Below are 22,706 nucleotides of genomic sequence, written 5' to 3'. Positions count from 1 at the left end.
TCCCAGTTGGCCTGATGTCGAAAGAACTTAGACGTGTAGTAAGGGGAGCCCTGGCCGGTGTGACTCAGGGCAGAGCATCCACCTCCGCACCAGAGGGTCTCGGGTTCAACTCCCAGTCCAGGGCACGTACCTGGGTTGTAGGTTCGTTCCCTGGCCCCGGTCGGAGTGCATGCAGGAGGCAACCGATGAATGTTGTCTCTCTCACACTGATGTTTCTCTCTCTCTTTCCCTCCCTGCCTTTCACTCTCTAAAAATCAATAGGAAAACTATTCTCAGATGAGGATTAACAACAAAAAAGTGTAGTGAGGGGACAGGATACATCCCCTGGTCAGGGCTGGAAGTATTTCCCAGGTAACCCAAGAGCAAAGGCAGCATTGCGTGGTCCATCTGGGAGCAGGTTTTTAGGGTGACTGAGGACTTTGAGAAACGGGGGGTGTGACCAGACCTCCGAATTCTGCACAGTCACTCTCTGCGGGGGCAAAGGGCCAGCTTGCCCGCATCACGTGAGGGTCAGATGCCACGGAAAGAACCGTCACCTGCAAGTGCAGTAGCACACGGAGACAGTTAAAGGGCCACGAGGCTCTGTGGCCAACTCCAAGCAGCACTGGGCTTCCTGCTCCCGCCTCCCCCGGGGACACTGGTCCTTCCGTCAGGGCCTCGCCTGACCTTCAGCGCCCCTTTCCCTTCAAGTCTCTCTCTGCCCTGCTTCTGCCCCTAAGGAAGGAGAGTGGGTGTCCTGGGTTGAATTGTGCCCCCAAATTCTCATGTTGAAGTGCCAACCCCAATGTCTCAGCGTGTGACCTGCGTGGAGAGGGGTCTTTACAGAGGTGAACAAGTTACAGTGAGGCCATTAGGTGACCCCTAATCCAGCACCACCGGTGTCCTTGTAAAAAGGGGAGACGTGGACAGAGGCGCACTTTGAGGGAAGACGATGTGAAGGGACACAGCGAGAAGACAGCCGCCTCCAAGCCAAGGAGCGGGGCCCGGACAGATCACAGCCTCAGGAGGAACGGACCCTGCAGGCACCCGGAGTTAGGGCTTCCACCTCCGGGACTGTGAGCTGGTACATTCCTGTTGGTGAAGCCCCCGAGTCTCAGGCCCTTTGTCGGGCAGCCCCGGCAAGCTGATGTAGAAGTAATGCCTCTCCCAGCAAGAATGAGGGTTACCCCAGCTCCAGGAGCATTTAAAAGAATTTGTAAAAAAAATCTTAAAGGATGGCAGTTAGGGCACTTAAACTCTGGGCACATGTTGGGGGCCAGCCGACCTCTGTGGGCCCCACGCACCATTTCACGGACTCCGTCCAGGTGGCCGAGGAGGTCCGTGTCGTATCCCAGCCTCGCTGGGCTCAGCCCCCACCAGGCGCGCTCTCCTCTGCGATGTCCCCCCGCCCCCCCGCCCTGCCCTGCGCCCCTCCACTCTGAGACCTCGGTGTCTGTTTAGCTGCTGAGTTTGGTTTCCTGGAAACGGAGCGATGCTAGCGCCACCACCCCAAGCAGGCAGGGCTCCCCGGAGCTGTGATTTCTGGAAACAGAATGTTCCTGGTTTCCAGAAGGCAGAACGGTTCCCCGGGGTCACTCTCTCCTTAGCAGCCAGTGAGCGGTGTCCTGGCTTCGTTTCCCCTGCAATCCCACCGCCCGGGGCGCTCGGGTCCGGCCGGCGAATGTTCGCTGCACGTTCCCACGCAGGGGATGGGTGCGCAACCTGGGCTCTTGCTGTGTCACTGCTTGTGGCTTCTCTGGGGCAAGCCTCCTGCTTCCGCTCGGCTCTCGTCGATGGAGCCTCTTCCCTGGGCCCGGGGCTGGCGATGAGCACAGATGCATCTGACAGTCTGTCGCCCGGCGCTCATGGGCTCGGAGGGGAAGCCAGCGTGACCGTGCCTTTTCAGATCTGATGGTTGTTCAGAAAGGAGACGTGTCCGCTCCAGCCTTCCACCCCCAGCTCGGAGCCTGTTGCCTGTGGTCCTTTATATGGTTATTCTCTTCAGTCTTCGATGCCGAACGTTGAGGGCGCAGGGGTCCTGCTGGCGTACTTCTTCCCAGAGGCCGTTTCTGGGTGTCAAGGCAGTTTTTACCAAATTCTCGTGTGCGTCCTGATCACGCGGGGAAGCAGTGAAAATGCAGGTCCCCGTGCCCCGCCCTCCGGGGGTCTGGGCCAGGGGGCCGGGGTCAGGCCCCAGAGCGTGCATTTTTTAACAAGAACCTCCCCCCGCTCCCCGCTTGTGATGGTGGACATGTGGGCACCACGATGGGAGGATACAAATCCTAGCATCAGGGGTCCCTGGCTATCTTCCTGGGAAACCCCATAACATAAAACAGAAAGCGGAGAATCAGAACCGTGCCAAGTATGTCAGGGAGAGAAAAATATTGTTTGGGTGAAATTAGCAAGTCAATGAAAGGTGGGTTGAATTGAACTGGATTCCTGCTACCAGGGTGTTTTTTGTTTGTTTGAAGAATTTATTTTTGAGATGAGTTTAGGTTCACGGCAAAATGGAAAGAAAGGTACAGGGGTTTCCCATATACCCTCTGCCCCCACATGCATTGCCTCCCCTACTGTCAACAGCCCCCACCAGAGCGGGCCATTGGTTATAACTGGTGAACCTACATGGATACATCGTGTCACCCAAAGTTCATGTGTGCATTAGGTTCCCTCTCGGTGTGGAACATGCTACGGGTTTAGACAAGCGTATGATGACACGTGTCTCCATTAGGTATCACACAGAGCATGTTCCTTGCCCTAGAAACCCTCTGTTCAATCTATCCATACCCACCCCAAGCCCCTGGCATCCCCTGGTATTTCCCTGTCTCCATTGTTTTGCCTTTCCCAGAATGTCATGTGGTGGGACCCACACAGCACGTGGCCTCTTCGGACCCGCTTCCTTCACTCACTAGCACGCACTCCCATTCCTCCGTGGCTTGTCATGGCTGGATGGCTCATTTCTTTTAGTGCCCAGTTATATTCTAATGTCTGGATGGGCCATAGATTATTTATCCCATTGCTTTCCTTTCCAAGGCGCTCAGGTAGATGGTATAGTGTTTATATCAGCTGTGGGTCTCTTTCTCTTTCAATAATAATAATAATAATAATAATAATAATAATAATAAATAGCCCGAAGATTCACCAGCCTCGTGATATGTGATTTACAAACTTTTCATCCCAGATATGTATGTGTTCGAACACTAACTTGGTTTTCTTTGATTTTCTTAGGATTCGGGGCTCGTTAACCACAGATCCTGGCCTCTACCCTGGAAACAAGACCACCAGGTGGGTGGATGGTCGCGGTGGTGGTCACCCGTGTGTCCATCACACAGCCCACAGGTGACAAAGTGATGAGACCAGCAAGAAGGTGAGTGTCCCCACTCGGGAGCTGGTCTCTGTAGGGTTCATGCGCCAGATCTTCTGCTCTGTTCTCACTGTCCTGGGGGCCAAACAAAACCCCATCTCACCAGCACGGGGCCGCTGTGTGTCTTAGACCAACGCCTCGCCCTCTCTGAGTCTTGCTTTGCTTCTTGGCAAATCTTGGTGGCTCCTAAGATCTGCTCTCACTTGGACCGTGTATGGCACGGCCGCATCGAAACCAGGTTCTCACCTTTGCTTCACCCTCCTCCTCCCCCCTGCCCTGGCCTGCGGGTCAGCCCGCAGCGAGCACAGCAGGAGACGCAGCACGGGCACTCGGCATGTGTCTGGAGATGGCTCTCCGGTTCCCAGACGTGACCTCTCTGTGTCTGGCATGTTTCTGGAGTATCTGAGTGGGTTAGAAAGAAGGCAGCTGGAGACGGTGATAGGCTTCCCCTTAGGGACCCCTCCCGCCCCGCTCTTCCGTCAGCCCCAGCCAGCTGCTGGCACAGTGGCCCCCAGACCCGGAGCCAATTTCCCTCCCACTTCTTCTGACTCATATCTTTCCTCACGTCTCAGGAGAGCGGCGTCTGTCACTCCCTTCTCCTGGCGAGCAGCAGGGCCTTGGGCAGAATCTGAGCTATAGCTCCGTGCAGCCCGCACCGGGCAGCATCCTCGTGCAATCAGCCGCACTGGGAGGTCTGCTTGCGGTGGGGGGGGGGGGGGGGGGGAGGAGGGGAGTCCTGCGCACATGTGGGTGAAGGGAGTTTCCAGCTACTTTAGCCACGCTCCTCCCTTCCCCCTAAAGCACTGACAAGAGGAAAGTGTTCTTGAGTCGTGATTCTGAAGGACACTCAAGGTGATTTGCTTTGTGGTGAAGAATCCGCCTTGTTTGCCGGGAGCCTATGGCAGCGGTGGGCTCAGTGGTGACGGGTAGACCATCGGGACTCACCTCTCACGATGCCGACCTTTCCCGTGAGATTTCCAGAGGGGATCTCGGCAGAAAAGCCGACCAGAGCCCTCGCCAGTGTGTCTGGGACGGGGAGGCTTATGTGGCACGGGCCTCCCGGCGCATCCCTGGAATCACAGCTCAACTCCACAGCACTAGGTGGTTATTAGCACGAAGCCAGGGTGCTCACTGCCAAGGCGATAGGAAAGGCAATGCAAAAACCACCCCAGCACGAGATTTAGGGAAATCAAGGGTGTTTCCTGGATTTGAGACTTAAGGCATGGTGGCGAGAACAAAAAACTAGGGATCTTGGAGCCATGTAGGCAAACTCACAGAGTCTTCGGGAGAGAGAGGAGAGAGAAGGAAACGAAATGAAGGGGAGAGAATAAAAATGATAATAGCGAAATAATAGTAATTAGAAAAGAAATGAAGGGGAGAGGAGGCCTCAGGACTGGCGGCAGGGAGGACAGTGACCCCGAAGGCCGGCCCAAGGTCCGATCGCCCCGCGCAAGGATTCTGGAGCGCATTCAACACTCTGACGTTGACATGTACATTTCCCCAGACTCTTACTCATTTCACAGCGTCCATGCAGCTCGCCATGTCCCAGGCATTGTCCCAAAGCCCTCTCTCCGTGCATTAACTCATTTAATTAAATTTCCATGGACTTCCACCGTTTCTAGATTTATGGACTTCTCCCCCTGGAGACCTTCGGTGAGGTCTGCGATCACTCCTCACCCAAAGACGCTCTTGGAATGGTGACAGGTCATTCTAGACTCCAGCCCACACGTTCCCTGTTCGCACCTGCATCCCTGGGACCTGGCCTCTCCCCGGCCTGGGCGTGTTTAACCCATTGTCTGCTTGACAGGACAAGAGCTATAGTGAATGGGGAAGGGAGAGGGAGGTCAGGCTGGAGAAGCGGGAAGGGAAGGGGTGGGGGGATGGAGAAAGGACCAGAATCTGAAAGCGAGCTCAGAGGGAAGCTGTAGACCAATTCAGTGAGACGATGTCTCCTAAGATCTACCGTCTACACAGCAGGCACGAGATCTGTTCTAACCGGTGCAATGGCCGTGAGCTTCTGAGTCACCCACTCCGCCCCCTGAGCTCATTCCGGGCCCGTCCACCTCATGGCGGTGAGCAAGGCGGTGCTGGTGAGCTCATGCTCCCAGGAACTCGGGAGGAGGGACCATCTTTCTTGCCCGGGCATCATCCCACTCTCTGAAGGGTCGCTTTCGAAGAAGGACCAAACTCAGGGTGGATGCAACCCCCATACACAGGTTGCGCTGTGGCTTCGCTTGAACCCTATGAGGTGTCTTTGTCCATGTCGAGGTGTCCTGTCTGTCTGTCCTTCTCCGCTTGGCTCCGTTCCCGTGTTTGAGGTGCTGACTGTAGGGAGGTGACAGTGACATTTCTGATATGTTGCAATTCCTCCCCGGAGCCCTGTGCTGTTGTGGCCAAATCCGTCCTCTGCCTGGGTGAGGAGTCAGTTGTGAGGGGCCTGGCTGGGAAAAGCTCAAAGAGAAAGCCAATCAGACGCCTGTGAAGACGACTCAGAGGTCATATTCTGGGAGGGGATGTCCAGAGAGCCAGAGGTCAGCTGCTTTGGAGGAGTCGGGAGCCTGGTAACGACTGAGACTTCACCCAGTTGAGGAGGAAGCGGAGAGCAACAAAGGCAGCTGTGGGAAAAGGCGTTAGGAGGCCGTGCACGTGTGGGGAGGGGTGAGGGGTCCCAGGCAGGGCAGGCAAATGTCCTCTTCTCCCTTAGTTGTGAGGGTTAAACGACACAATTCAGTTGAAGGGCCAATCTAGTGCTGTATATAAGTATTCAGTAAATTAGCCTTTAGGGATTGTACTCTGTTAAACAAAGTCTTCCGAGGTCATAATAAAATTCACGACTCTTGTTTAAAAAATCGAATTTATTTCATGTAAGGGAGGAAAAAATAGCTCCCTACAATAATTGGGTAAGAGTTGAAGGAAGAAGAGAGAGAGAGAGAGAGAGAGAGAGAGAGAGAGAGAGAGAGAGAGAGAGGAAGGGGGTAAAAACAATAGGTATGGGCTTGTGAGATCATGATGTGTGAGGGTGACATTGGTTCGCAAAACCATACAGGTTTCCCGTGTACAAGCCGATAAAAGCTCATCTGCACACTGCCTCGTGCGCCCCTCGCCCCAAGCAAAACTCACGACTCTGTGGCCCGCTTACCAACAGCGCGTGGTGACGCTGGCGTGAGCCAGCAGGAAGCAGATGTCTTCTCTGAGCCCCGGCCTGATCCTTTGGGAGTCCTGGCCCAGTGGGTCTGTGCTGGTTTGCCAGGCACATAAGCAGGTGCCGTTGACTTTGGGGGTCTAATTAAAGTCTAGCGTCGGGTTCGGTCATTTGAAGGAGAATTCACCAAGAAGGTGGCACTTGCCCTTGGCTGTTCTCAAACGATGGTTTAGCAATGACTTGGAGAGGGAATGAAAGAAGCCTGATTTGTATATTTTTGAATTTTAGGATTGTTTGGTGAGTGTGGGGCGTGGAGGGTGGAGGGGGAGGAGAAGGGGAGGGAAGCGTTGGGAGGTAGACAGTGGGAGGATCCTGGCTATGAAGTCACCCACCCCCGTGTTCCTGGGCCGCAAGCCCACCCTACATTCTGCTCAATGGTGCCAAACATTTCCGGATTCCACGCACTGTAAGTGGTGACATGATAAGATCCTCTTTTTTTTTTTTCTTTTCTTGAAGCCATTTCTCTCTTCCTCCCCTCTTCAGCCTGGCTTGGCTCCCAGGAGCCCTGTATGTCTGTAGGCTTGAAGAAAATTAAATATCTTGGGAGCTGGAAACCCAGGCTAGAACCAGGGAGTACCCCTTCCTGCCCGCTCCCTGGGGCATCTTGCTCTCCCAGCCCAGGCCTGGCCCCTTGCTCAGTCGTACACCCAAGAAACTGTGGGCAGGAGGGGCTGAACTGGCCATCCAGGCCCCACCCCCCACCTCCACTGGACTGAGGCAACGGCTGATCCCTGCCAAGACCAACAGGAAGAATCAGTTTCGGGAAATGGAAAGTCATAGGGGAAAGGGTCTGCAAAAGCAACAACGCCAGGCACAGGGGGCCTGTCCGCTCTCTGGGGCGCAGACCTCTCTGCTCCAGGAGCCGCGGTGTGATGGCCAGATGCTCAAAGGCAGGGCCGTCATTCCCAGGATGGTGGGAACACAGGGTCAAGGAGGATCCAGGAGGCTGAGCAGGCAGCGAACACGCCGTGGGTTTGGCAGATGATTTGATATTGACCATCTTGTCCTTCAAATAACATGAACTCATGCGTAGCAGGGTCTTCCCGTGGCAGACATCCCGTGTTAGCGATAGAATCCAATTTGCAAAATAATTTTTCTCGCTAAAGCCCTTCGTGTACGGACCTGGCGGTCTCTATTGATGCCACCCCCTTTTTCTTGTCTTCTACTGGCACATTTGTTATCAGTTGTGCATACACTGAATGGCCAGATTATTATGATCTCGGAACGCATAATAATCTGGCCACTCGGTATGTGTGTGTGTGTGTGTGTGTGTGTGTGTGTGTGTGTATATATATATATATATATATATATATAAAAATATATATATATACAAATCCATGCACCGGGCCTCTAATATATATATATATATATATATATATATATATATATATATATATATATTAGAGGCCCGGTGCATGGATTTGTGCATGGGTGGGGTCCAGCCAGCCTGGCCAGGGGGAGGGGACATGGGCAGTTGGCCAACCTGCCTGCTGGTCAAACTCCTGGTTGAGGGGAAAATTTGCATATTAGCCTTTTATTATATAGGATATACACTGAGTGGCCAGATTATTATGCGTTCAGAGATCATAATAATCTGGCCACTCAGTGTATATAAAATTAAAGACCGAGAGTGGGGTTTCGTCTTTGATTTCATGTATTCATTTTATTTCATTTACTCAATGCAGTTTTATGAGGACTCACCATATCTGAGTGCAGGCTCTTGGAAAGGTGAAAGGAAGTGCCTCCTCCCTTGGAGAAAAGAAAGGGACAGAGAAATGACCCTCATAGAATGCGATGGAGCACCAGGGCCTTCCAGTGTGGGCATGGGAGACCTCTCAGGAGAGGAACGGGTGCTTGAGCCGAGACTCCCGAGACCGGGAAGGGGCAGGGGGAGACAGGGATTGGAGATAAGCTGTTTCAGACAGATGAAAAGCCAGGTGTCCAGGCGGTGAGGTGGTCAGAGCGCAGACTATTCTGGGATGGCGAGTAAGCAGAGATGCCCGAAGTATCACATGAAGGGATCCATGATGAGAGATGAGGCTGGGCAGGAATGAAGGAGCCAGGATCACAAAAAGTCTTACATGCCTGGAAAAGAAGGGAACATTTTATCATCTCACCAGGAAGGAGCCAGTGGAGAACGTAAGCACATGGAGATGAGAGCATCCTTTTTGCAGGTGAGAGGATGACTCTGGTATCATGTGAAGGGTGTATAATAGGGGGTTAGGCTGGAGGCAGGAAGGCCAGATAAGTGTATTTTCAAATTTCAAAGCAAGGGAAGCCGAGACCAGTGGTATGCGAGTGCTGATGGAAAGGGGGCAGAGATCTGGGGGAGGGGAGAGCAACTGGACTTAATTTTTAATCACATGTGAATGTGCGAGAAAGGGGGGCATTCGCTTGGCTCTTGGTTTTCTGACTTGGGCCAACTGTGGCTGGTGGTTCTAGTCTCAGGGATCAGGAGATCAGGAAAGTGAGCGGTTGGGCGGGACAGGATGGTGAAAGGAGTTATTGACATGCTGAGTCTGAGATGCGCAGGCAGCTGGCTCTGGAGTATGGAACCCAGTCTGGGTTGGGACTGTCATTTAGAAGTCACTAGTCGATGAGTGGTGGTTTAAATCTCGGCATGGTTAAGTTACCCATGGGCTAGGATGTAGAGGGATAAGAGAACGGAGTCTTGGGAAACACCTATATTCAAGAAGGGGGAAGAGAAAGAGAAGTTGATGTGAGGAGTAAGGAGGAGCAATAAGAGAAAAACGGGAGAGGGTTAGGAGATAGGGGAGAGTGTCGGAAATGGAAACGGGACAGCCTTTAGAGAAGAATGTCATGGATGATATTGTAAACATAACAGAAAGGACAAAGACGCCCGCTGAAAAACACTCATATTGGGGAGGTCACGTGTGATCTTAGAGAGAGCTGTTTTAGTACAGAGATGAAGGGAAACAAAGCCAGTGAGCTAAGGGCCATTGAGAGGTGAGAAAGTACATATTCTAAATGCAGGCTACCCTTAAGAAAAACTGGGTAGCCCTAACCTGTTTGGCTCAGTGGTTAGAACGTCGGCCTGCAGACTGAAGGGTCCCAGGTTCGATTCCAGTCAAGGGCATGTACCTTGGTTTCGGGCACATCCCCAGTAGAGGGTGTGCAGGAGGCAGCTGATCGATGTTTCTAACTCTCTATCCCTCTCCTTTCCACTCCGTAAAAGAAATCAATAAAATATATATTTAAAAAAAAAGAAAAACTGGGTAACGTTAATGAAGAGAGATCAATAAGTGATTGATAAATGGATAGATAAGAGAGATAGATGGATAGATAGATGATGGATAGATACAATAGTGTCTAGAGGGGATGAAAAGTTGATAGACTCTTTCTTAAGAGAGAAAACACGAGTATGTTAAAGACTGAGAGGAAAAAGTCAATGGTGAAAAAATAAGAAATTCAGGACATACTGGGGCCCATTTTTTGAGGGAGGTTATGGAAGAAATGGGCACAGCACATGGATTCATCTTGGTTAGAAGGGAAGGGACCATTGCTATCAGAGACCTGGGGAGGGAGGAGGAATGCAGGGAGGATTGGGAATTGAGTGAGGAGGTTTACATCTGAACGCCTCTTTTTATTTGGTGAAATAAGAAGCAAGGTCATCTCTATGAGGAAAGATGGCAGAGGGGGCTTACATTTTGGCTCAGGAAAATGGGGGATGGAGTTGATGATAAGAAGATTATAGGAGCACCAAGGGATCCACCCAGGACTGGCTGTTGGCACTTGGTGAGGGTCTGTGAGCAACGCCCCGGTAGTGCATGGCCATCCGGATGTGGGAGCCTTTAGCAAGCCTTTGGTTGGGCTGGCCCATGGTGGGGTTGGAAGTGGAAAGACAAGCAGTGTTGCTTTAGTTCTTGACACGAGCGGGACCCTGGCCAAATGGGCCTAATTGGGAAGAAAATGACACTGGGAGGAAGGTGACAAACTGGGGGGAAAGGGAGGAGCTCAGAGTCTGGAGATCATGATGAGGTGAGAGATTGGGCAGAGGGAACGCGCTGGAAGGATGGGACATTGGGTCAGGGATCTCAGGTTTTAAATGTCAGAGGTGGGACTGTTTGCGGCGATGGCCAGGCCAAGATGCGTCCATCAGAGTGCGTCGGTCAAGAGCCAAGACAGTGAGAAAGGCATTGAAATGGACGTCAAGGAACCAGAAAGCTGTAGTGTCTACTGGTCATCGACCACTTCTGGGACAGTCACAGGGTTGTCATGGGAAGAGGCCGTGAGGCAGCAGGCAAGAGACTGAAGGACCCGAAGAGCTCAGATAGATCAGGCTCCTTGTAGCTGCGGGGACGTCCCCAAATCTAATGGCAGATTCTTGATAAACATGGTGTTTGGGGCAAAACAGATGAGGGGCGGGGAGGGTTCATCCGTTCTGTGTCACGGCCTGGCTCTGCTTGTTTTCATAGCAAAGGGGACAAAGCTAGTTATTTCCAGCACATGGACAAGTGGAAACTTCGACAGGAGTGTCAAGGACTTGCCCAAAATGACACCACCAAAGTGCTGACCTCAGCCTGTCACTTCATCCCCTTCTTCCTCTCTATGGGGCTCCTCCTGTCGCACGTACCTACTTCAGCAGAACCAGGTCAGCGCGGGCCTCCTCCACGCACACCCTCTGCAGAGTTGGCATTGCGATGTAATAGAGGGCTGCGGAGGGGAATTTTCCCACTTGGCAGAGTGGCATGAAAGTCAGGAGGGAATGTTTTTCCTGCACGGCAACAAGAGGTATCAAATCCTGACTTCTGCTCCATCCCTTCCAGCTCTGCTGCTATTTATGTAGATGCAAGCATTCCACAACAATACCTTTCGCTTGGAAAGGGCCTTTTCTCACCATAACTCATATATATATATATATATATATATATATATATATATATCCCTGTCTTTTTCACTGCAGAAGTAAACATGCTTGGTTTTCTTTCCACTTCCACTTTTTAAAAACTAATGATCTACATATGCATCTACTTCCTTCCAACCTGACCCCTGCCTCGGTGGGAGGTCCCTGAGGTCGGGACTCGCCTGCGACTTATTGATTTTAGAATCCACTGACCTCCTCTAGTCCTTAGCACATGGCCAGTGTGTTTGTTGAGTGAATGGATGACACTCTTTTGCAGGCCACTCCGAAGCAGGCACTGAGTCTTAAATAACTGGGACAGGAATACCTTACACTGATCCCTTTTCTCTCACCCACTGTCCCCTATGATAAAGGCGACCCAGATGGTAAAAAGAAAAAGGATCAGGTCTCAAGACGCCTGGGTTTAAGTTTGGCTTTAGCACTAGCTGTGTAGCCCCAGGTAAGTCAATGACCCTCTCTGAATCCAAGTTGTTTTTTAAAAAAATATTAATTTCGAAGAGGAAAGCAGAGGGAGAGAGAGATGGAAGCATCAACGATGAGAGAGAATCATTGATCGGCTGCTTCCTGCATGCCCCACACTGGGGATCGAGCCCACAACCTGGGCATGTGCCCTGACCAGGAATGGAACCATGACCTCCTGGTTCATAGGTCAATGCTCAACCACTGAGCCACGCTGGCCGGGCTGAATCCAAGTTTCTTCATGGGAAAAAAATCAAAAGAAATAATACCTCCTTTGTTTGATTATTAGGAAGATTAACTTTCACTACATGTGGCCAGGTAACTGAAATCTAGAAATTGATCAATTAAGAAAAGATATTTTTTTTCTTCACTTCCACTCATATGGACATCCGTCTACGCATCTTGTGGTCTCGGGGCATGTATCTCTGAGATGGTGCACTGATTAAGATGTGGCTCCTGAAGCTAGGGACCAGCTTTTTCCTCGGTTAGGGTTGATCTGGAAGTGACTTCATGACCAGGAGATAATACAAGCCATCTCTGAGAACTCTAGTGAGTTCAGAGGCCCACGTAGGAACGGACGCTGGGGAGAGCAGGCTCTCCATAAAGCCTCGTCCATCCCGTCACCGGACATCATGACAAAAAGAGCCTCTTTCCTGAAAGTGGGGAGGGGAGAACACGGTGACGGTGGTCAGGAGCTCACATATGAAGAAAAGAACACGGGAGCTGCTTGGGAGTATTCTCCATGTTCCAGGCACTGGGCTAGTTGCTTTCTGTTTGCACCATCTTTTCATTATTTAACAACACGGCTTGGAGGAGCTGGGAAAGCTGGAATCCTGAGGCAAAGGAATTCGCGATGTGTCAGCTTTGAAACCACCTCTGAGTCTTCAATGACAGGAGGACAGGTTGATTTGTTCCAAGTTGCTTGATGGAGACAGAACGGAAAGGCGCTGCAATCACTGTGAGCGACGGGTTCCGGGACAGTCTCTGCATTAACCATAGACCGTGAGACAGAAGAAGCCAGGGGTCCCCCCTGTCCGGCTCATCCTTGCCCGGTGCGTGACGGGTGAGGGGTGCGCAACACGGGACTGGATGTTTGGAGCTGCGGTGGCCACTTTGTGACCGTGAGGCAAAGTGAAGAAAAATTTGAGGGAGGGTAACTCAGAGCCCCGACACATCGGAGAGGCCAAATGAACTCTCCCTGGGTGTACCTTCGGGCCTCTTGCTCTGTGGCACAACCAAATGTCCTTATTTTTAAAGTTATTCTTCCTTGGCTTTTCTTTTCTTTTCATGGCCAGAGGCATCTTAGCGGACCCAGCCTCTATATACCAGCTTGGTCTGGTCAGCACCACTTTTACGGAAGTTTGGCCAGGCACCTGTTCCTTAGGGCTACACTATAAGGTGTGCCGGGACCCTTGGCCTGATCTCCCCTACTTTTATTTATTTACTGATTTTATTATTTTTAACCCTCCCCCACGGGTATTTTTGCCTTTGGGTTTTAGACAGAGTAGAAGGAAGGGGGAGAGACGGGAAGAGAGAGAAACTTCGATATGAGAGAAACACATCAGTTGGTTGCCTCCCGCACCTGCCCTGACCAGGGATGGGGATCGAGCCTGTAACCGAGGTCCATGCCCTTGGTGGGATTTGAACCTGGGACCCTTCAGTCCAAGGGCTGATGCTCCAACCTCTGAGCCATATGGGCTAGGGCTGATCTCCCCCACTTTTAAACAAGCTCTTATTTCCCAAGAGAGCTGGATTCCCGGCAGCGCGGGTGGCGGAGAGCGACCTGGCAGTTTCGTGTTTGGCTTGTCAGGGTGCCACGCGGAGCTGGGTGCCAGGGCCATGTTATGTGATAGGCGCCATCTCGCTGACCTGCCTGTTGCCATGGCACAGCCGACATTCTTCACCCTCCTGAAGAATTCTATGAAGAAGGACACCTGGACTGGTCTATGGCCCCCGCCCCCCCGCCTTTGCTGTCGGATCTGCCTTCTCTCAAACCTAAACTAGGGTAGGAGGGGGGGCGTCGGCATATTCCGAGGCGTCATTAACCATCCATCAGAGAAGACTGTGGTTCGAATGAGCGCTTCGGTGAGATACTCAGGAGTGTGTGCAACGTGGGCGTGCGTGCCTCTGTAGTTCCTGTTGGGGAGGCAGTCCGACCTCTATTTCTCAGACACCCTCACCTGACATGGGGCTGGCTGCCTGGGAGGAGCCGTTCCATCCCGGAACCTGGGTCTCCCGGTACTGGTGCTGAGCCAAAGAGCAAGGAGAGGAGTTAGACAAGGCCCGAGGTGCATCCGAGCCGCAGCTGCTAGAAAGTGTATCAATATTGGGCAAATGGGGGTCGCACGTTCTGCTCATTCTCTTGGGAGAAAGAAAGGCTTCCTGCTACATTTCCACATGTCAGTGAAATCACATGGTACTTGTCTCTCTCTGACTGGCTTATTTCACTTAGCACAATACTCTCAGGTCCATCCATGCTGTCGCAGAAGGCAAGATTTCCTTCTTTTTTCACGGCCGTGTAGTATTCCGTTGCGTAAATGTACCACAGCGTTTTTATCCGCTCACCTACTGATAGACACTTGGGCCGCTTCCAAATCTTGGCTGTTGCACATAACGCTGCAATGAACATAGGAGTGCCTATAGAATTTACGAATTAGCGTTTCGGGTTTCTTAGATTATACTCCCAGAAGTGGAAGCCTGGGTCCTGAGGCAGTTCCATCATGCCATTGGCCCAGGAATTCCTAGCCTGTTGCTCAGTTTTGGTTTGGCTGACGGTCCTCAGTGGTTACCGTCAGGTGGCGCGTATTTGGTAAGCACATCCCATGTTCTTCTCATAACATCCTGACACGGGATACACCGCTCCGAGCTCTTCCTTAAGGTGGCCGGCCAGACATCACCGTCGGAAAGCTACCCCTTTCCCTGTGTAATTCATAGTTTTCTTGTGGGGGAAGCATGGGGAGACCATGCAGACACTCTGTTTCCCATCACGTTCTCCATGAATTTATTTCTCTCCCTGTGGATTCATGGGCTCTTCTTTTCATTAGTCATCAGCCATGAGTTCACTAACTCTCTTGCTCAGATGGTCCCAGGCCTGGCAAGGGGGGCTGGGAGGCCTCGGACACGTCTTCATTGTTCCGTGAGCACTTCTTTAAGGTATGGAACAATGTCATGGTCCCGGCTCATCGCGTACTTTCCATGCCCAGCCCTGCACTCAGCTCTTTCTCCAGGGATCCCTGCTTGCCTTTGGTGGAGATCATTGTGTGGAAGGCAGATCTGGGAACCGAGTGTGCTCCTCACTACTGGACGATTTGCTTCCCCCAGGCCCTCGGGGTGGAACATGTGTGTGTGTGTGTGTATGTACATAGGTGGCGTGTATATAACACACACACATATGTGCTCGTAGGACATCCACATTTATTTCCTGTAGCTATCCATAGCTATTGAAAACCAGGCGTTTACATCATCTCCAGTTTCGCCCACCATCACAGGGCCCATTCTCGTGTGTCCCTCTCTGGTGATTTTCTAACAGTGAGAAATGTGGCTTCCATTATCCTTAGTATACAGGGGTGGGCAAAAGTAGGTTTACAGTTGTGAGTACATGAAACATAGTGTTTATTCTTGTTTTATTATTTACTAATTCTTGTGTTATTTATGTTTTTAAATTTTTTTTATGTTTTTATTTATTTCTTTAGAGAGAGGAAGGGAGAGGGAGAGATAGAAACATTGATGAGAGAGAAACATCGATAGGCTGCCTCCTGCATGTCCCCAACTGGGGATTGAGCCCACAACCCGGGCATGTGCCCTGACCTGGAATCGAACCGGTGACCTCTTGGTGCATGGGACTTAGTGCATGGGATGAGCTCAACCACTGAGCCACACTAGCCGGGCTGCATTACAACTGTAAACCTGCGTTTGCTCCCCCGGTATTTGATAAGCCCTTTGTCTATAGCCGAAATCTCAGCACCTTGCTATCCTCTCCTCTTCGTTCTGTACGGGCTCCCACACCCACGCTGGACTTCTCCCCTGTGTGGACACCCTCATCACGCTGAAGGCCTGACCCTTGACCCTGGGTCCCCCTGGCTCATGGTTTGGTGATAGGAGAGGAAGACCAGGGTAGTACCTTCTGCCAGCTTCTTCCACCTGGCCAGTCCCTTTGCATTTTCCCCTCTTCTACGGCCGCTTCCACGGGCAAAGCCCTTTCCCCCCAGAGGGATAACACGCCTGGGAGGCCTGGGGCTCAGGATCCTTGGTAGGGAAGCCGAGGCTGGCTCTGTCCCCGGCCTGGCTTGTCTCATGGGGCCACATCCCTGTGCTCCTCGCGACCCATCTCATCGTCCTGAGCTTTGGTAAAAGAGGAGGCCCACTGCTCACTGGGGACAGGCCCTGTCCCCCCACCGAGGGGTTGGGATTAGCCTAGAAAGCAAAGGGCCATGGGACTCGGCCGCCACTGCTATTTCTGCTTTGTGACACCACACGTCACAGCCTCCCGGTCCCTCCCAGACACGGCCACCCTCTCTCCCCTGTCTCAGGGCCCGTTGCTTACACCTGTTTGATGCAATTGGGAAAGGGGACAGGGGAGGTGTTGCTATGGGGTGATGAGCACGCAGGAGGGTCCCAGAGGGAAGAAGTCAGGGTGCCAGAGAAATCCAGTGATTTCACCCCGAGGCGTGGGGGGCAATGGCCGCTGGGAACGTCAGGTCTGGGGCTTGGTGCCTCCCCAGGTCTTGTTTGGCTGGAAGTTGACACAGGAGGTAAGGACAGCTGGTTTCTTCCCTGGGTCGTGGGAGAGGAGGAACATGGCTCCGTGGGGGCTCCTAAAAGCCAGAGCCAGAGGACTCCTGGGCCCTGGAGAGAGCGTTGGCCCTCGGACCGAAGGGTCATGGGTTCGATTCTCCGTCAGGGGCATTCACCTGGGTTACAGGCTCGATCCCTGGCCCCGACATGCAGGAGGCAACCAATCATTGTGTCTCTGTCTCTCCCGCTCCCTTCCACACTCTCTAAAAATCAATGGGAAAATATCATCGGGTGAGAACTAACAGCAACAACAACAACAGACAGCCTCAGAGAGGCCCAGGACAGTGCACCCCCATCACATCCCTTCCCGGCCCCGGGATTCTTCCCCAGAGAGCTCAGCGGCACGGTCATAACTTGTTAAATGCCGTAATTAAAATAGTTCTCTTATTAACTTCGTGATAACGCTCCCCCCCTCCTCAAAATTACATGTTAGCATTTTGATAATTAAATTTCCAGTTCCAACAGAACTTCTCTCTGCTGCCATGAGGTTCATGTGGTGGTGGTGGGAGGGGTGCGCCGCTGGGGGGGTGGTCCTCTGGGGGGCGGGAAGGTGGCCCAGCTGGTCAGACAGGTTCTCATCCTGCCTGCTGGAAGGCTGAGAGAGGGACACAGCAGAAATCCTCAACAGTCCATGCGTCCGGAAGGGGCCGGATTTCACACATGGAAATACAGGCCACTAAGCTCAATGTGAACTTCAGCTATGCAACCCATAATTTTTTCAGTGTAAGTATGTCCCAAACATCGCACGGAGTCTACTAAAACATACACTGAGTGGCCAGATTATTATGATCTCTGAACGCATAATAATCTGGCCACTCAGTGTATATCCTATATAATAAAAGGCTATTATGCAAATTGTCCCCTCGACCAGGAGTTCCACCAGCAGGCAGGATGGCCAACCGCCCATGTCCCCTCCCCCTGGCCAGGCTGGCCGGACTCCACCCATGCACGAATTCATGCACCAGGCCTCTAATATAATATATATATATATACTGAGTGGCCAGATTATTATGTGTTCCGAGATCATAATAATCTGGCCACTCAGTGTATTTGTCGCGTCTCCGAATTCCCGACTCAGTGGGGCCTCGGGTGCTTTCCCTGGCAGCCCCACACCTGCCTCTCAACCTTGGCTCCCAGCTTCAGAGGAGAGAGGTTTTCCACTCTTCTTTCAACACAGGCAGGCTCTTTAATTACGGAATTAGCACTGGAGGTTGTTTGTATTGTTTTGGTCAGCTCCTTAGATCAGGCGATCTCAAAAGACTCGACAGGTACCTGTTTTATTCGTGCTGCCTGATGACTAGTAAGGAGGCATTGATCTCTTCATCATTCGGATAGAATCCACAAGGTACCAGGCGCTGTGCCAGGCGCTAAAGGCAAATAGGTACAGACAGCACACTGACAGCTGTCAGAGGGGAGGGGGCTGGGTGAAAAGGGTGAAGGAATTAAGCAAAAACAAAACAACACAATAAACACACCCCAAAACTCCTAGACACAGACAGCAGTATGGTGATGACCAGAAGGAAAGGGGGGTAGGGGGAGGAAAAAGAGGGTATGGGGGGATAAATGGTGATGGAAGGAGACTTGACTTGGGGTGGTGAGCACACAATGCAATACACAGGTGGTGTGTTATAGCGTTGTACCCTTGAAACCTATAAAATTTTATGAACCAGTGTCACCCCAATAAATTCAATCAAAATAAAAAGCCAGTAAGTCGCTGGTTTTGACCTCCAGCTGCTCACTGCTCAGAGCAGGGGTCCTGGGTCTGCCCAAATCCCACCCGCCACCCTGTTTCACAAATACAATGTAATATTGGGGGACAGCCACCCCATTTGCTTACGATTGTGTACGGCTGCCTTCACCTGCTGTGGCTGAGTGGAGTAGATGTAAGAGAGACTACGTGGCCCCAATGCCTAAAATATTGACTCGTGGCTCTTTAGAGAAAGGGTGCTGAGCCCTGACCTCGAGGGAGAACTAGTCAACAATATAACTAGGTGAGGAGGAGAACAGAGGACCGAATTCTGTGCTGGTGACGCCTGCACCAGAGCTGGGCTTGAAAGGATTCGTCTAAGGGTGGGAGGGGTGGGGGCGAGACTCTACTCGGAAGAAGCAACATCGGCAGAGGCACAAAGGATGCTTCTGGGCTGTGTCGTGGGGCTGTGGAAGGGGTAGGGTGAAGGTCAGAAAAAATAGCACACCCGAAGGGTCTCCGTACGTCAAGAATGTACACGTGTTCACTAATGCAATGCACACGATAAGCTTGGGAAGTTGACATTAGGACCCATATTTCACACGTGAGGCATGGAAGGCTCCGAGAGGCTCACGCCATTCCCTGAAGTCCCGCGGAGAAGCAGTAGAGCAGGATGGTAAGTCCGAGGGAGCCTGTGGAAAGCGCCTCCCGGCTGCCTCACATGATGCACGGACCGGGGGCTCCCGGAGGGCGCGATGCAGATCTTATTCCAGAACAGTGGCTCCCCGCCGGGGATGCTGCTGCCTTCTGAGGGACATCGGCGCGTCCGGGGCATTCATAGTTGTCGCAGGTGTTACTGGCCTCGGGTGGGTGGAGGCCAGAGATGCTGCGAACCATCCTATAGGACAGGCCCCACGGCAAAGGATGATCTTTCCAAAATGCCAGTAGTGCTACGAATGAGAAACTGTGCCCCGCACCCCCTCTTCCCAACACAGGGCTTGGCACGTAAAGGGCTACTTGGTCGTGTATGTTGAACTGGAAACATCAATGGATGTGTTTAGGGAACAGGGAGAGGCTCCGCGTCACCGGTGGGAGATGGGACAAGAAGGTACATGAGAACGGGTCCGCAGGCAGGCCAGGGCTGGCCTGAAGGAGGTCCATGCATTCTGAAGGCATGGCAAATGCCAGCGAGGCCTTTTAGTTCCGGAGAGTGACATGCGGGGGAGGGGTTGTTGGAGACTTACACTGGCCACAGCCTGACAATGAGATTCGAGCAGGGAGACCTGTCCCGTGGCCCCCCCGCTAAGCCCAGTGGGAGGGGAGAGAGGCGGGAACCGCGTTGTGGGAGCCGAGAAGGTAGACCCAGCAGGATCTGGGTGTGCGGGGCAGGAGACAGGGTCATGAAGATACTTGTTTGAGCGATTGCAACACGGGCTGAGGTAAGGAGTGTCAGCGGCCCAGGTGTGTGTGCAGAGGAGGTGCGTGGAGGTGGGAGGGGTGATGATGTTGGATGTGCTGATTTTGAGGTGGCTCCAGGATGCCACGTTCCCACGAGATGATTTCCAGTAATCCGATGGAGATTTGGATCTGGAACTTGGACGGTAAAACCAGGAAAGCAAGGATTGATCCGTGCATGAGGGTTTCCCCCCATGGACGTCCATCCTGGCTTCCATGTGCCGCCCAGTCTCCCCCCGGACCGCAGTCCCCCCGGTGGAGGAGGATGCCGGGCCACGGGCTCAGACGGGACTGTTCGCGTTCTGCTCCGCTGTGCACCAGCTGGGTGATACTGGGGTGCTGTTTTGCTTCTCTGAGCCGTGAAGTGTCCTCATCTGTAAAGTGGGGACAATATTAGCCACCTGTGCAGTTGTGGGGTAACACATGTAGGATGCCTTCGGGAATCGCAGCAATTGAATATCTTATTCTTCAATTAAATGTAGTAAATATGATTAAAAAACAGGGGAAAACCCACTTAAAACAACTTTAAAAGGCGCTGTGTTATAGATTTCAAAGTCAACCCAAAGTTATTTTTTAAGCCGCCATCACCACTGTTTGTTTCTTCTTTGATAGGATGACAGTATACGCCAGAAAGAGGCCAGAAGCAGGTTGTCTTGGTTAAAATCAATGAGTATTATTCGAGTTTTGCTCCATGTGCCTGCTCTCCTCTAGGGAGTCCCATCAAGAGGCAGCACCTTCTGTCTCATGCTTGGGCCTTAAATACGACATTTCCTGCTGCCCTGGGGTGGCCAGGCCGTGGGGGTGCTTAGGTGTGCTCTGCACTCGGCCCCCGGAGCTCCGGAGCGTGGAGTTCCGCCTCTCCCAGCCTTTCGGGGGACCCGGGTCAGGAGGCAGAGTCCTGCAGAGGTTCGGGGCTTCTTACCTCGGCGTCCTGCGGTGTCTCAGGGAGCAAGGAGGCTCCCCTCTAAGCCTGCAGGCTCCTTGCTGTCTGACCCCAGCCATCTACCCTCGCTTCAAATTACAAGCAGGACTGGGCGCCAAGAGCCAGCCAACTGCACCGTGGCTCCCGCTAAGGAGGCGCACGGAGCTGCCAGCCGGCAGGGCTTGGCCACAGAAGCCCACGGAGCAGCAGGCTCCTCCCGGGAAGGTGACGGGTGTGTTTGCTGCGACACGCAGGGCCTCTCCCTGCAGACGCTGCACATTTTTTCAGCTGCTTTTTTTAAAAAATATTTTTTAAATTTATTTCAGAGAGAAAAGGAGAGGGAGAGAGAGAGAAACATCAATGATGAGAGAGAATCACAGATCAGCTGCCTCCTGCACGCCCCACACTGGGGATAGAGCCTGCAACCCAGGTAGGTGCTCTGACTGGAATCGAACCACAACCTCCTGGTTCATAGGTCAACACTCAACTACTGAGCCACGCCGGCCGGGCTTCAGCTGCTTTTATACTGACAGGGGAGCAGCACTGTTGGGGTGCCACGGGGAAGGGGTATAATGTGGCTGGCAACTGGCTGGTTTAGTTGGCTTCATTTAAGGCAGGGGTCCTCAAACTTTTTAAACAGGGGGCCAGTTCACTGTCCCTCAGACCGTTGGAGGGCCGGTCTATAGTTTAAAAAAAAAACTATGAACAAATTCCTATGCACACAGCACATATCTTATTTTGAAGTAAAAAAACAAAACGGCAAAAACACCTGCATGTGGCCCGCGGGCCGTAGTTTGAGGACGCCTGATTTAAGGTAAAGGCTCAGGCCCCTTTAATTCTAATTCTCGCGGCTCTGTTCTGGCGATCTGAGATGGCACTTTCCTAAATGCATAGCCTTGGTCCCAAATGGGACCAGGAGGAAGGATCCGGAAGGATTACCTTCTCCATCCACTCACAACCCACGGCAACCGCTTCCCTCCTCAGCACCACCCTCCTCGCTCCCCAAGACACACACTTGACCTACAATTTGGTCCGTCAGTGACTCGATATTCCCACGCCGGGCGGGGGAGTGATTCATGGCCGAGAACCCTGGCAGTTCCTCATCTCGGCAGAGTTGGCTCCATGGAGGGTCCTGGGACAGGATTGGCTCTGGGCCGGGGCCGGGGCCCTTGGAGATGCAGACTCTCTGCTGTTGGTGACTGTGAAGATTTGGGTTTACTTTGGAAGCCCGAAGCCCTGAAAAGCGAGAGTTGCCTATTTTCTGATGCTGCAGTAGCCCCTTCATTCATGGATTCGTTTCTTCCTGAAACGTCGTAGGTCGCACCCCTCTGTAGGGGGACAGGCACAGCGCCTCCTTTGGGCCGCGTATCGCTTTCTTAGGCAATCCCGGGTGAGCTCGCCCTGGGTGGGAGTCAGGGATTGAATCTCTTTTCTGGGTGACCTTGAGCAAGTCACTTCCCATCGTAGGGGTTTACTAAGGTTCTCCCCCAAGGTTCCCTGCGGCTCCGATGCTCTGTCTTTCTGTCCATAAAGCTGGGGGAACCTGGACTCAGGGGCCAGGACAAGCCTCCCTCTTCCTTCTGTTCCCGGCAAAGACTGAGGCCCGACCGGGTGGGGCCGGCCCTCACTCTCCCTTTAGGGGTACGCCCAAGGCTTTTCCTCCTCTGTATTCGTGTCCTCTCTCCCTGCCAAGGTGAGGGACAGATGACAAGAGGAAGAGGGACCCAGAGACAAACACAGGACGCAGAACCCCTCCCGACTTCCTGTGGCGAGTGAGCTCGATCAGGTTTCAACCTGAACAAAAACGCACCTTGTGCTCCCTGCCTATCACCTGACTCCCGAGCCCGAATGGGTGTTCTCTGTCAAGGCAGAGATTGTGGTTCAGAGCGGAGCCCGACTTATATACACATCACCGTGGCAACGTTTAGGTAAACCCGCTCCCAGGCCTGAGGATGGATATTATGG

General features: G+C 52.5%; 1 long non-coding RNA gene across 2 annotated transcripts in view; it reads left to right on the top strand.

Moving 5' to 3' along the window:
• Positions 1-22,706, top strand: part of LOC114227984 (uncharacterized) — a 325,422-nt gene that overhangs the window by 195,993 nt on the left and 106,723 nt on the right. For both annotated transcript variants that reach the window (XR_008554771.1, XR_008554770.1), the window contains exon 3: positions 3,205-3,343. This is a non-coding gene — a long non-coding RNA (uncharacterized LOC114227984). The remainder of the gene's footprint in view (positions 1-3,204; positions 3,344-22,706) is intronic.

This window comes from Eptesicus fuscus, chromosome 20 (assembly GCF_027574615.1).
Source record: "Eptesicus fuscus isolate TK198812 chromosome 20, DD_ASM_mEF_20220401, whole genome shotgun sequence".
Classification (NCBI taxonomy): domain Eukaryota; kingdom Metazoa; phylum Chordata; class Mammalia; order Chiroptera; family Vespertilionidae; genus Eptesicus; species Eptesicus fuscus.
The sequence above is the reverse complement of the archived record's forward strand: the minus strand, read 5'-3'. Positions and strand labels throughout refer to the sequence as shown.